The sequence below is a fragment of the Gymnoscopelus microlampas genome (genome assembly GCF_963454915.1).
Source record: "Gymnoscopelus microlampas genome assembly, chromosome: 10".
Taxonomy (NCBI): Eukaryota; Metazoa; Chordata; class Actinopteri; order Myctophiformes; family Myctophidae; genus Gymnoscopelus; species Gymnoscopelus microlampas.
The window spans coordinates 28,934,591-28,947,090 of NC_139947.1; the positions used below are offsets into that span (position 1 = coordinate 28,934,591).

Consider the following 12,500-nt stretch of genomic DNA (forward strand, 5'->3'; position numbering starts at 1 on the left):
AGGGAGAGGAGGAGGAGAGAGAAGGGGAAAAGTGGGAGACAAGTGAGACAATGAGCCAGTGGCCTCATGTGAGGAGATTTAACACACAGCAGGTAATTAATGGCATTTACTCCTTTCTTCATGAGAGGAGCGAGAGAGTGGAGGAGGAGAAAAAAAGAGAAAGGGGGGACTTAAGAAGAGGGGAGGCGAACACGAGAGAGAGAGAGAGAGAGAGAGAGAGAGAGAGAGAAGGGATCCAGAGGTGAAGAATCACTTCCTTCATTCAGTAGATTGCTCAGTTTACTTGGTTTATCAAACAGATCTGTGGAGAGGTGACAGACATTCACAATGAGCAAAAGTTAAACTAAGAGAAAGAAACTGTGTGTTTGTGTGTGTGTGTGTGTGTGTGTGTGTGTGTGTGTGTGTGTGTGTGTGTGTGTGTGTGTGTGTGTGTGTGTGTGTGCGCGCGCACGTCTGTCTGTGTGCATCAAAGAGAGCGAGGGACTAATAGACGTGGGATGAGACAGAGATATAGAATATGAGAGAGAGAGAGAGAGAGAGAGAGAGAGAGAGAGAGAGAGAGAGAGAGAGAGAGAGAGAGCGAGCGCACAACAGTGACCGGGGGCACAGAGGTTTGGGTGTGTGTTGAATAGTGTGGCAGAGTATACTGACAGAGATGGATGGAGAGAGAGAGAGAGAGAGAGAGAGAGAGAGAGACAGAGAGAGAGAGAGAGAACGGGGCATGTTGAGGTGAATGAGAGGCTGAGGCAGGGACAGAGAGGCTGGCTCAGTATGAAACACGCACGCACGCACGCACGCACGCACGCACGCACGCACGCACACACACACACACACACACACACACACACACACACACACACACACACACACACACACACACACACACACACACACACACACACACACACACACACACACACACACACACACACACACACACACACACACACACACACACACACACACACACACACACACACACACACACACACACACACACACACACACACACACAGAATGGAGGAGCCGGGGAGGCTATTCCATCCTGCTGGTAGCTGGTAAACCGCCATCTGGCCGTGGATGTTGGATAGAAACACTGCCAGCCCGCTAACCCACAGCTAGTACTTCTCAATCAGGCTAAATCATCCCCAATAGCATGCATCTAGCATGGCTCTTAATGGAAAAGTTATGGAAATGGGAGAGAGCAGGGCACACGCACAGCTAAAAGCCCCCAAATCCTACTGCGTGTCCTCTCTGCTTGTGCTAAATTAGAGCTGTTGCCGAGTTTGTAAGTACATGGACTCCATGGAGATGAGAAATATTACCTGCAACAGGGATGAGGATTGTAATTAAAATTGATTAATGATAACAGATTCATAATTAAAGTTAATGTGCGTGCGTGTGTGTGTGCGCACGTGCGTGCGTGTGTGTGTGTGTGTGTGTGTGTGTGTGTGTGTGTGCTGCAGGGAGGGTGTTGTAATTAAGACCTACTGGCAATACAAAGACCCCCACTCCCCCGTTGCTGGGTCCCGTATGGATTTCCTGACTCAATGACTAGTACTGCCAAGTACTGCCAAGGACTTTATTATAAATAATAGTAACAATAAGAACAATGCAATATGAGAGCAGGGTGTTATGTAAGAGCGCTAGGGGGGAAACCATAGGCTTCTAACCAGACTAATGAAAGATAGGGACAGAGATAGAGAAAGACAGACAGCGACAGAGACAGAGACAGCGATAGCGACAGAGACAGAGAATTGGGGGCAGAAAGAGAGCTTAGGACAAACAAACAGAGAGATTGGGGACAGACAGAGAGAAAGAGACCGACTGACACAGAAACAGACACAGAGACACTGTGAGAGAGACATGAGACACACTGACGTAAATCAATGTAGGAGCCAATAAAAGCTAAGGCTCTCTGCTGGTAGCTGGTAGAGAGCCACCTGGCCCTGTTCAAACCAGAACACCCTGGTTAATCAGAACCTCTAGTCCCCTGGATGGACACTGTCCAAACAGAGAGACACAACTCACTCCCCTGTGTGCATTACAATGGACTCATGTCACTACTGACTGTCCACGGTGTCCAAGTCACTTCACTTCACTACCACCGTACTACCACCTAATTTAACTTGGAGAGTATACAAATGGACAGGATTGTACTGTCAGAGTTACAAATGGCTAAATGAACACTGAGGATTCTACTGTGTTGCAGGATAGATAACATATTACGTTCACTGCCATATCTTCAAGAGGGAATCCATGCGTTCAGAAAGACATTTAGTCTTACTACAGTATCTAAAATCTGATATAACAAAAAACCTGAGACCAGAGCTGATACAGCTGTCTATACAGATTCCAAACGAGGCAAAACTTATCTAGATATTTTTGGACAGTGGCATGATGATGAGATTGCAGGGTTTTTTTCTCTCTCTCTCTCTCTCTTGTACATATTACATTTTTACATGACTCAATTGATGTAATGACTGAAGTATTTTATAAACAGTAGCAGTTCAATGAAGATTATTGTTTATTGCATACTCTCCAAATATGTTCTTTCAGTGCATGGAGTGATTTGTGAATTACTTCCTCATTTCTCAGTCAGCATTGCAATGCTGTCCCGTGCACTTGCCCTTTACTTGTCATCACAACTGTAACACTTGTCTCATTAAGTTACTTACAGTAATACACTGATGTTTAGTAGGAACAATGCAGGTTAATACTGAATAATATAGAATAGGATAGAATTAGAAAGTGAGATGATCTCCTGACAGGAGAAGAAAGGCAACTCACCGCTCCTTGTGTCTCCAGGGCGACTAAATTCCAAGAGAGTTCCAAGCGTTCCAATTTGGGACAGAAGGTAAACCAGATCTCAAGTTCCTCTGTTTTTTGAATGACTGAAAGTCCATACCAGACACACTCTTTCACTATCATTTACTCAGTGTATGAGTGCTTTAAGAGTGCTTTAAGCACACCCATACCAACACACACACACATGCGCGCACACACACACACACACACACACACACACACACACACACACACACACACACACACACACACACACACACACACACACACACACACACACACACACACACACACACACACACACACACACACACACACACACACACACACACACCACACACACACACACACTCACTCACTCACTCGAAGATGCAGTGCTATGTTCCCACAAAACACCCATTCTTAGGCTCAGGCATGTCTGATGAAATCTGCATCCAAAGTGACGGCACTCCGAAGTCCTTTTAGTAGTTAGTAAAAAAAACTACTTGAAGGTAAATGTTAAGCACTTGAATGTCACTCAGGACACTGTGAGCGTGTGACCAATCAGCACCTGCCAAGGCAGGGAAAAAAGTCTTGCAATTTACAGAAGCTGTAAAAGAAAAAGGAAAAGGAAACCTCTAATTCTTGCACTTCCAATAATTCCAGTGGTGAGAACTGTGCCTGAGGGGTCGGGGGACAGAGACAGAGAACAGTCTCAACAACGTCTGCCTTCAGGGCAAAAGGTCCACAGAGTTCCACAGCAGCAGCCGGTCTGCGAGTTCAAACGAGCCCGCAGCAAGAGTCCTCTATTCCCCTGTCTAGTCAGCTGCGCTGGACGCAACCGTCACACTGAGGCTCCACTTAGAAAAACACACAACACACAAAACTCTTCTGAAACACACACACACACACACACACACACACACCAGCTCCTGTGAACGGCTTGCAGTGTGCGTTACAGCGCCACTATGTAAAGTCAGCTGTGGAGAGAGGGGTAGAAGTGCTCAGAGGGAAAACACAGGCAGGAATAATGGACTTAATTCAAGAGTGGAGACAGAGAGAGCGTATGTGAGAGAGAGAGGGAGAGGGGAGGAGGAGAAGAGAGAGAGAGAGAGAGGGAGGGAAGGGGAGGGGTATGAGGGGTGGGGTATGAGGAGAGGAAAGGTGGGAGGAAAGATGAGGGGAGTGGAAAGAGACGGGAACTGAATTGTTCAGATCTCCTCTCTTTCTCTCTCTGTCTGGCCTCCCGCTCTCTCTTCTGCCCGTAAGGTTCACTTTAGAACTGTCAGGGTGAAATTAACTGTGTACTGGTCCCTCATACTCTCTCTCTCACACACACACACACACACACACACACACACACACACCACACACACACACACACACACACACACACACACACACACACACACACACACACACACAATCGAAATACAGTAAGCTCACGAGCTTTACTGTATTTTAGTTATTTTAACAAATACGTTCAAATATATGTACATGTAATCAATAAAGACATCTATCAATCAATCTCTCTGTCTCGCTATGTGTGCACAGTCGTGGCTATATCTGGGCCGGTGGTGACGTGATGAAGTACCGTACAGGGCTTAAATTGGGCTCTATTGAAACCATACACTGACCTGAAGATCAGGATCACTCACGCATTATGTGTTTCTATTTAGATAGCAGGGACAGCTTGGATCAAGATCACACAGTAATGATACATACAGAAAGACAGACAGACAGACAGACAGACAGACAGACAGACAGACAGACAGACAGACAGACAGACAGACAGACAGACAGACAGACAGACAGACAGACAGACAGAGAGAGAGAGAGAGAGAGAGAGAGAGAGAGAGAGAGAGAGAGAGAGAGAGACAGACAGTGAGAGAGGGAGGGAGAGACAGTGAGAGAGACACACAGAGAGAGAGTACAATATTGATGTAATTAAATAAGTTCCCCTTTTAAACTGATTTGAAATAGTACAGTAAAGTATGGAGTACAGTAAAATCCTGAGCGTCAATTTATTACACTTACATTGTACATGTGTACATTCAGAGTTAAATGAACACTGCAGATTTGACTGTGTAGTGAGAGAGATGAGCAGATTAGAGTATCCCTGTGGTCGTGTGGACAGCGGAGCTGATAAGACACTGTACAGTAGAGGGTAATTGGCATACATTTACACAACATGAGGGCTTACCTCATCCCTGCTGTACACATTCTGTATCTGAGTTTAACACCGGGTCAGCTATTCATAACCAACACAAACGTGCTGCGCGATATCACTATCGCAAGGGGCGGTTTAAGCCATGTAAGCGAAAACAGTCATACAACAAAAAACTTGTTGCCATGTTCTATACTGTGTGTTGAATTTCACCCACTTCATTTACAATTTACAATTCAGGCATTTAGCAGATGCTCTTATCCGAAGCGACTTACAAGTGCGAGATCAGAATGAGCAGAGTAAGCATGAACTCTAGTCAACAAACAACAAAATAAATAGTCGCACCAGTGGGGAGTGCAGAGAGAACAATGTAGTGCCTCAAAGAAACTAGCTAGGATACCAAGTAAACAATGACCCTGGCATCTGTCTAAACAACATGCTATCTAAATAACATTATTAACGTTTGTGGTCAATAAAAACAAACCTTAGTAACAAAAACATGACGTGAACAAGTGACCGCCATATATAGTAAAGTAACATCTATCATTTACACCTGTAAACCTGTGATGTGACAATAAAAATGCAGTTGAGTTGTGTTCCATTTGAGGTTCGATTTCATCCTTGTTTGATAAGCGATTCATTCAACGTGATTCTAGGCCATGTCACATGATGTAAAACGTATCCAGTGTAATAGGCGTGCGTGCGTGGCTGCCAGCGTTGCCAGGCACAGCCCTGCACGTGCTAATGGAATGAGGACCAAAGGAGTGAGACAACCGGGAAAAAGATGGTGTCTCTCTTTCTCTCTCTGTCTCTCGCACACACACACACACACACACACACACACACACACACACACACACACACACACACACGCTCCAGTGAGTCCCCTAGTGTGTGACCTCTGACCTGTGTGTGTCTCTATGGGAACCCCACCATGGTGAGAGAGTTTGGGGCTTGGTGACAGTGTGTGTGTGTGTGTGTGTGTGTGTGTGTGTGTGTGTGTGTGTGTGTGTGTGTGTGTGTGTGTGTGTGTGTGTGTGTGTGTGTGTGTGTGTGTGTGTGTGTGTAGGAATGCGTTTGTGTGTGTGTGTAGGTATGCGTACTCTCATGTACTACAGCTTGCTTTCATGTATTCATCCATACGATGCATTCTTGCTTTCATGTTTAACATGGGGGCAGTATGTATGTACATGTATGTGTACACAGTATGTGTATGCATACCTTGTAAAGACGTGCATACATGTGTCTGTGTGTGTGTGTGTACTTCATGTTCAGCATGGGGTGTGTGTGTGTGTGTGTGTGTGTGTGTGTGTGTGTGTGTGTGTGTGTGTGTGTGTGTGTGTGTGTGTGTGTGTGCGCGCGCGCGCGCGCGTGTGTGTGTGTGTGAGAGAGAGAGAGTGTTGCCATGTCTGCTTATTATAAGCGACTTTGAGCTTGGTTTTCTGTAAAGTTGCTTGTAAATATTGGTAGTGGTGGTTTGTGTTTTTTTTGGGCTTGTCTCTAAAGTGTAGTTGCTTATTTGGAATTCCTCCCTGATGCAGTGGTTCTCAAACATTCTAATGTCAAGGACTCCCAAATTATGAATTTGTCTGCGGACCCCCATACAAGTTTTGTGTTGTTAAAATGTTTCAAAAAATATTCCAAATATTTCATATTTTATAAATAGCAGATTTACAAACAACGTGTTGTGAGCCGACGTATATAGGTTTAAAGTGCTCATGAGGCCTAGTCGCTTCTTTTGGGCTTGTGTTCAAAGACCTGTTTGCTTAGTTCTCTCGCAAAATCTGGCAATACTGGTGTGAGAGACAGAGGGACAGAAATCAACCCATTGATCACACACCCCTACTGACTACCCTGTTATAAAGCAGTCTGATGGCTTTATAGCCTGTAGAGTTGCCACTGTGACTCCTTACAATGGCCTTTTGTCTTAACACAGCACCTCTTCTATTGAAACAGATAAGGGCTCCATCACCCAATAGCATTTAAGTACTCTGAGTCTTTGTTTCATTGTTTCAAAAACAGTGAACCAAACTCATGATCTTAAGATACTTGTGAGACCACATTGGAAACAGCGCTATCCTAAGTGGATTTTTTTATATGTACTGACCATATAGTAGATAATCAAATAATAATAATCAAATTAATTGTCAATGTAGTCAAACCTGAACTAAGCATGGCTACCAAGTCCAACTTCAGTCATGTCCTATTCTATTTCTGCTGGTTGGAATTGATAGGCAATCAATTGTGTTGTGTTGTGTTGTGTTGTGTTGTGTTGTGTTGTGTTGTGTTGTGTTGTGTTGTGTTGTGTTGTGTTGTGTTGTGTTGTGTTGTGTTGTGTTGTGTTGTGTTGTGTTGTGTTGTGTCGTGTCGTGTCGTGTCGTGTCGTGTCGTGTCGTGTCGTGTCGTGTCGTGTTGTGTTGTGTTGTGTTGTTCTTGTGTTGTGTTGTGTTGTTCTTGTGTTGTGTTGCGTTGTGTTTTGAAGACAAAAATGTAATGACAAGATCAGTTAAGTACTTGAACCTATAGTATCCCTATCCTCGAGCAAATATTCAGCAAAAATACCAGATCAACAAGATCACAACGCAACGAGCTCCTACACTTGAAGATATTTCTGGCAAAGATATGTAGTGTCGAGCGAAAGCGAGACGGGGCCTAGTTTGGGCCCTGGTGGACTCCGGTCAACTAAGTATATAGAGTTTAAGTAGTTATGAAAGACGACATATAGATGTAAATGTAAATGTGTTGTTTTACATTTTTTGCCTAATAAAATATTCAATCAATCAAAATTACATTTGAACTACATTTCTACTATTAGAAAGCAAGTGCATAATTCAGTTACTGTGGTTTTACTTTTCAATTGATGTACCGTAATTAAAAGGACCCCAGACCTTCTCCATGCTGCAACAGCTAGGAGTTGAAACCTCTAAAGTAACGACTACTAGTTTTATTACAATGTATAATTTGGAACATTTAGCAGACGCTCTTATCCAGAGCAAGTGTGAGATAGGAATAAGCAGAGTAAGCATGAACTATAGTCAACAAACAACAATGTAAATAGGCACACACACTTTCTGTTCCCTCAGGTCCATTGAAGGTCCCCCAGGCCAAATACCGTACCTGGGGGGGACAGGGCTTTCTCTGTTGCTGCCCCCTCCCTCTGTAATGCACTTCCCAACCACTATCAAAAATACCCCCTCCCCAGTGGTGTAAAGTAACTAAGGACATTTACTGAAGTACTGTACTTAAGTACAATTCTGAAGTATTTTTACTTTGCTGGAGAATTTCCAATTTTCAGTACTTTTTCTTCTACTGGTACTTAGATAAGCGCTATATAAATCTGGGCTATTATTAATATTTATTATTATTACAAGTGTGCAGAGAGAACAATGTAGTGCTTAAAAAAATACCAGGTAAACAATGAACCTAGCATCTGTCTAAAAAGCATGCCATCTAAATAACATTCAATCATGTCAATGTCCAACTGGACAACTCTAGAGCATGCCGTATAGCAGTAGTTCTCACGGTGGGATCTGGGGACCCCCAGGTGTCCTTGAGTGGGTGCCAGGGGGTCGCCGGCTAAATGAGTTCATATACAATCAAAATCTGTTTAACCACTTTAACCTTATATAAATCAGCTATTTGCAAATTGCCGATCTACAAGCTTGTGGAGCTACTACTTTCCAAAAATCCTGAAAAACATAGAAACATTTTTTACAACACAAAGAAGAAGAATATTTTTAACAACACAAATCTTGTATGGGGGTCCCTGGCATAAAATGTTTTCAGACAGGGGTCCGCAGCTAAATCAATATTAATTTGGGGGTCCTTGACATGAAAAGGTTTGAGAACCACTGCAGTATGGGTTATGACATAACTATACAGCATGTGTCACATGTGTCACTTGACGCATGTCATGTGTCACTCTATTATCAAAGCTGATTGGTGTGATAAGGAGATTAGGCTTAATGTAATGTGCCATGCAGTTACACCTACCGCTCAGCTGGGACCACAGTGTGACAACTCCGTCTCACAGACACACACACACACACACACACACACACACACACACACACACACACACACACACACACACACACACACACACACACACACACACACACACACACACACACACACACACACACACACACATTAGATCAGTTTGTTAAATACACTGGTGTTTGAAAGTACCATTGCACAAAACACACAGGACACATTCCAGAGGGTATCCGAACCTTCAGCTATGGCAACTATGCTCTAATCTATAAGCCAGTTACAATAACAAGCATGCATGTGTCAGTACAACTTCACACTGGGCACAGCCTATTCCTTTTAATACGCATCTGTTACTGTACGCACAGAAATAGATTTATGGCCTGGTGGGTCATCTAAACGGTGGGTCACACCACAGTTGGGTCTTGAGTTTGTTACAGGTGGGACCCGGGTTTATGAGAGCAGCAGTAGCTTTTAATGATCCAAGGCGACTGAATAAACAGCTGTTTAATTCACACTTCCAACCAGCTTAGGCAATTAGCATGCAGCGTCCAGTGAAAAGCCATCTCACGCTGCAATACTGTCTGTTTCAAAATATTTAAAACATCATGGATTTGAAAATACATTTTGGAATGGGGAATTGGATTGACAGAATCCATGGATTCAAGGAGATTAATTCAACTACATTCATGTTATATTTTGGGGATGTTATCATAAGTGAACATAAAAAAACTCTCAGAAAATTCTTAGAAGCAAATGCCAAGATTTTCAAAAATCTATAAGCTCTCGATGAATGATGTGTTGTGAGCTTGTATCAGCCCCATATGCTCTCTCCATTTCAGCTTTCCTACTATATACTATCTGTACTGACAAACACACTCTACAGTATGGCATTGACCATTTATAAAAGAGACACTAGCATGCAGGGCTGAGCTATGGGACATATTTTAGTTACTCCAACTACAACAGTAGCATTTGTGTACCTTTAAGTTACCACCTGCTGTCACTACAACCATGTTCCTTTGATAGCATCTGCTCTGAAGACTGGAATGCAAACAGTCATGTCCAGATGCCACGCCTATAAAATTAGCAGCTTGAAATGTCATTGAGATGATTCGTCGGTAAAGCACAAACAATGAGCAGTTAAATAAGGTTAAAGGGATATTTCACATTCAAACATGTTTGAAAGTGAAATATCCCTTTAAAGGACAACTTTAGTTTTTTACAACCAAGGTTTATATTTTAGCTTGTAATTAAAGTAAATAAAAGATGAGTGTTATTTTTTTTTAATTTACTGCTTCTACAGTTTTGGCAATTTTTGCGATATTTTTTACAGTGGGCGGGGGCATTCTGTCCGGTGGCTAAATATGTCTTTTTTACACAATAAAAAAGGTCCTGTGGTCTTTGATGGCCAGATGTGAGTTATTGGGGGCTAGAAGAGCTACTGTAAATAATAATAAAGAAAACGCCGGGCTATTGTGTAAAAAAAGACATATTTAGCCACCGGACAGAATGCCCCCGCCCAATGTAAAAGAAATCGTGAAAATTGCTAAAACTATAGAAAGCAGTAAATTTAAACATTTTAACACTCATATTTTATTTACTTTAATTACGATCTAAAACATAAACCTTGGTTGGAAAAAACTAAAGTTGTCCTTTAAATACAATCTACAGGGATTTGTCGCTCTTGTTGTTGCTGTGTGTCTAGTGTGTGTGTGTGTGTGTGTGTGTGTGTGTGTGTGTGTGTGTGTGTGTGTGTGTGTGTGTGTGTGTGTGTGTGTGTGTGTGTGTGTGTGTGTGAGAGAGCGCTGTGTGGGTGGGTGCATCTTTTTGTGCCCATGAACATACTGTAGTATGTGATGATCTAGTTGTCACACACACACAAACATGCGCTCGCACACACACACACACACACACACACACACACACACACACACACACACACACACACACACACACACACACACACACACACACACACACACACATTATGAGGATAGGATATATACTGTATAAAGATATTGGGCTAAGACTTGCTACTGACTAACTTCATGACGAACAGAGCGTGGTGATATGACACAACTGTGTGTATGCGTGCAAAGGTGTGTGAGTCTCAGGTCAGCTATATGTGTCCTGAGGGGTCATCCGTACCACTCCCCCTGACCTCTGACCTCTAACACTGCAGGGATTACAGGGGCCCCACAGGGGGGGTCAGAGTGTGGGAGCGCAAGGAAGTGAGGGAGTGTGAGAGAGTGTAGATGGAGAGAGAGAAGACAGGATGAGAAAGGATATCGTTGCTGTCGGGTGGAAACCTCATATGTCCAAAACTGTTACATTTCAGGATTCAAATTCAAAAATAGCTCCAATAGCCGATCTACAAGCTCAAGATCGGCTATTGTTGATACTGTCGTGTAAGGCATTCATTTACGAAAAACACAGACAAAGTTAAAGAGAGCAAGAGTGAGATTAAAGCTAAAAAATCACACCCAGTGTGAAGTGGGCGGTGTGGTCACAGTGGTCATCACAGTGATGGAAGTGATTCACTTAAAAAAAAACATAAATGTGTTTTTTTAAGTGCATAGTCCTATTTATAGGGCTATGCACATGTGTCATGTGTTTCTAGCCAATCACAGTCCTGAATAGAGTCATGGTGGCCAATCACGGTGCAGGGTTAGGGGGGTACAATGGTGGCCAATCACAGCGCAGGATTGGGGGGGTGCAATGGGTGGGGGGGGGGGTCCAAACCTCACATATAGGGGCGGTTGCACCGCCCAATAAGGGGTGTGACAAGAGAAAGTATGAGTGTGTGTGTGTGTGGGGGGGGGGGCTCAAGGGACACACACACCAATAATCCTGCTTATGTACTTTGATGTGATCACACCAAGAAATGAAAGGAGGGAGAGGAGAGAAGAGAAGTAAAGAGAGAGATGGAAGAATGGAGGGAGCTGCCGGGAGGCTGGGAAGCAGAATATTGCAACTTCAGGCTTTACTTCAAACATACACACACCAAGCAGGTTCGGAGGGTCATTGAGTGGATCAGACCACCTTGAAACATAATCATGGCTTAGTGACAGACTCTCCCTTGATCTCACACACACACACACACACACACACACACACACACACACACACACACACACACACACACACACACACACACACACACCTCACATAACTCTGCACAGGTTTAGAAGGTCAGAGAGTGGATTATAACACCTTGCAACATGACCACGGCTTAAGTCGCATTCTCCCTCTATCTCCCTCTCCTTCTCTTCCTCACGCACGCACGCACGCGCACACCCACACACACACACACACACACACCCACACACACCCACCCACCCACCCACCCACCCACCCACCCACCCACACACACACACACACACACACACACACACACACACACACACACACACACACACACACACACACACACACACACACACACAAAGAGAATCCAGTGGAAATGTGGAATCCACTTCAACCTTTCTGGAAATGACATCTACTCTAGATGGTGGGTCAGCGGTCTGTCTGACAGAAACTGGGTCAAAGA

At 43.7% G+C, this 12,500-nt stretch overlaps 1 protein-coding gene across 2 annotated transcripts in view; it reads right to left on the bottom strand.

Moving 5' to 3' along the window:
- Positions 1-12,500, bottom strand: part of sema3b (sema domain, immunoglobulin domain (Ig), short basic domain, secreted, (semaphorin) 3B) — a 97,473-nt gene that overhangs the window by 39,164 nt on the left and 45,809 nt on the right. Inside the window, exon 1 of one of the 2 annotated variants that reach the window (XM_084069052.1) lies at positions 2,791-2,851. The exons of the other annotated variant lie outside the window; for it this stretch is intronic. The gene's annotated coding sequence lies outside the window, so the exon portion shown is untranslated. Of the gene's footprint in view, positions 1-2,790; positions 2,852-12,500 lie in introns of those variants that run through there. 2 annotated transcript variants of the gene reach the window in all.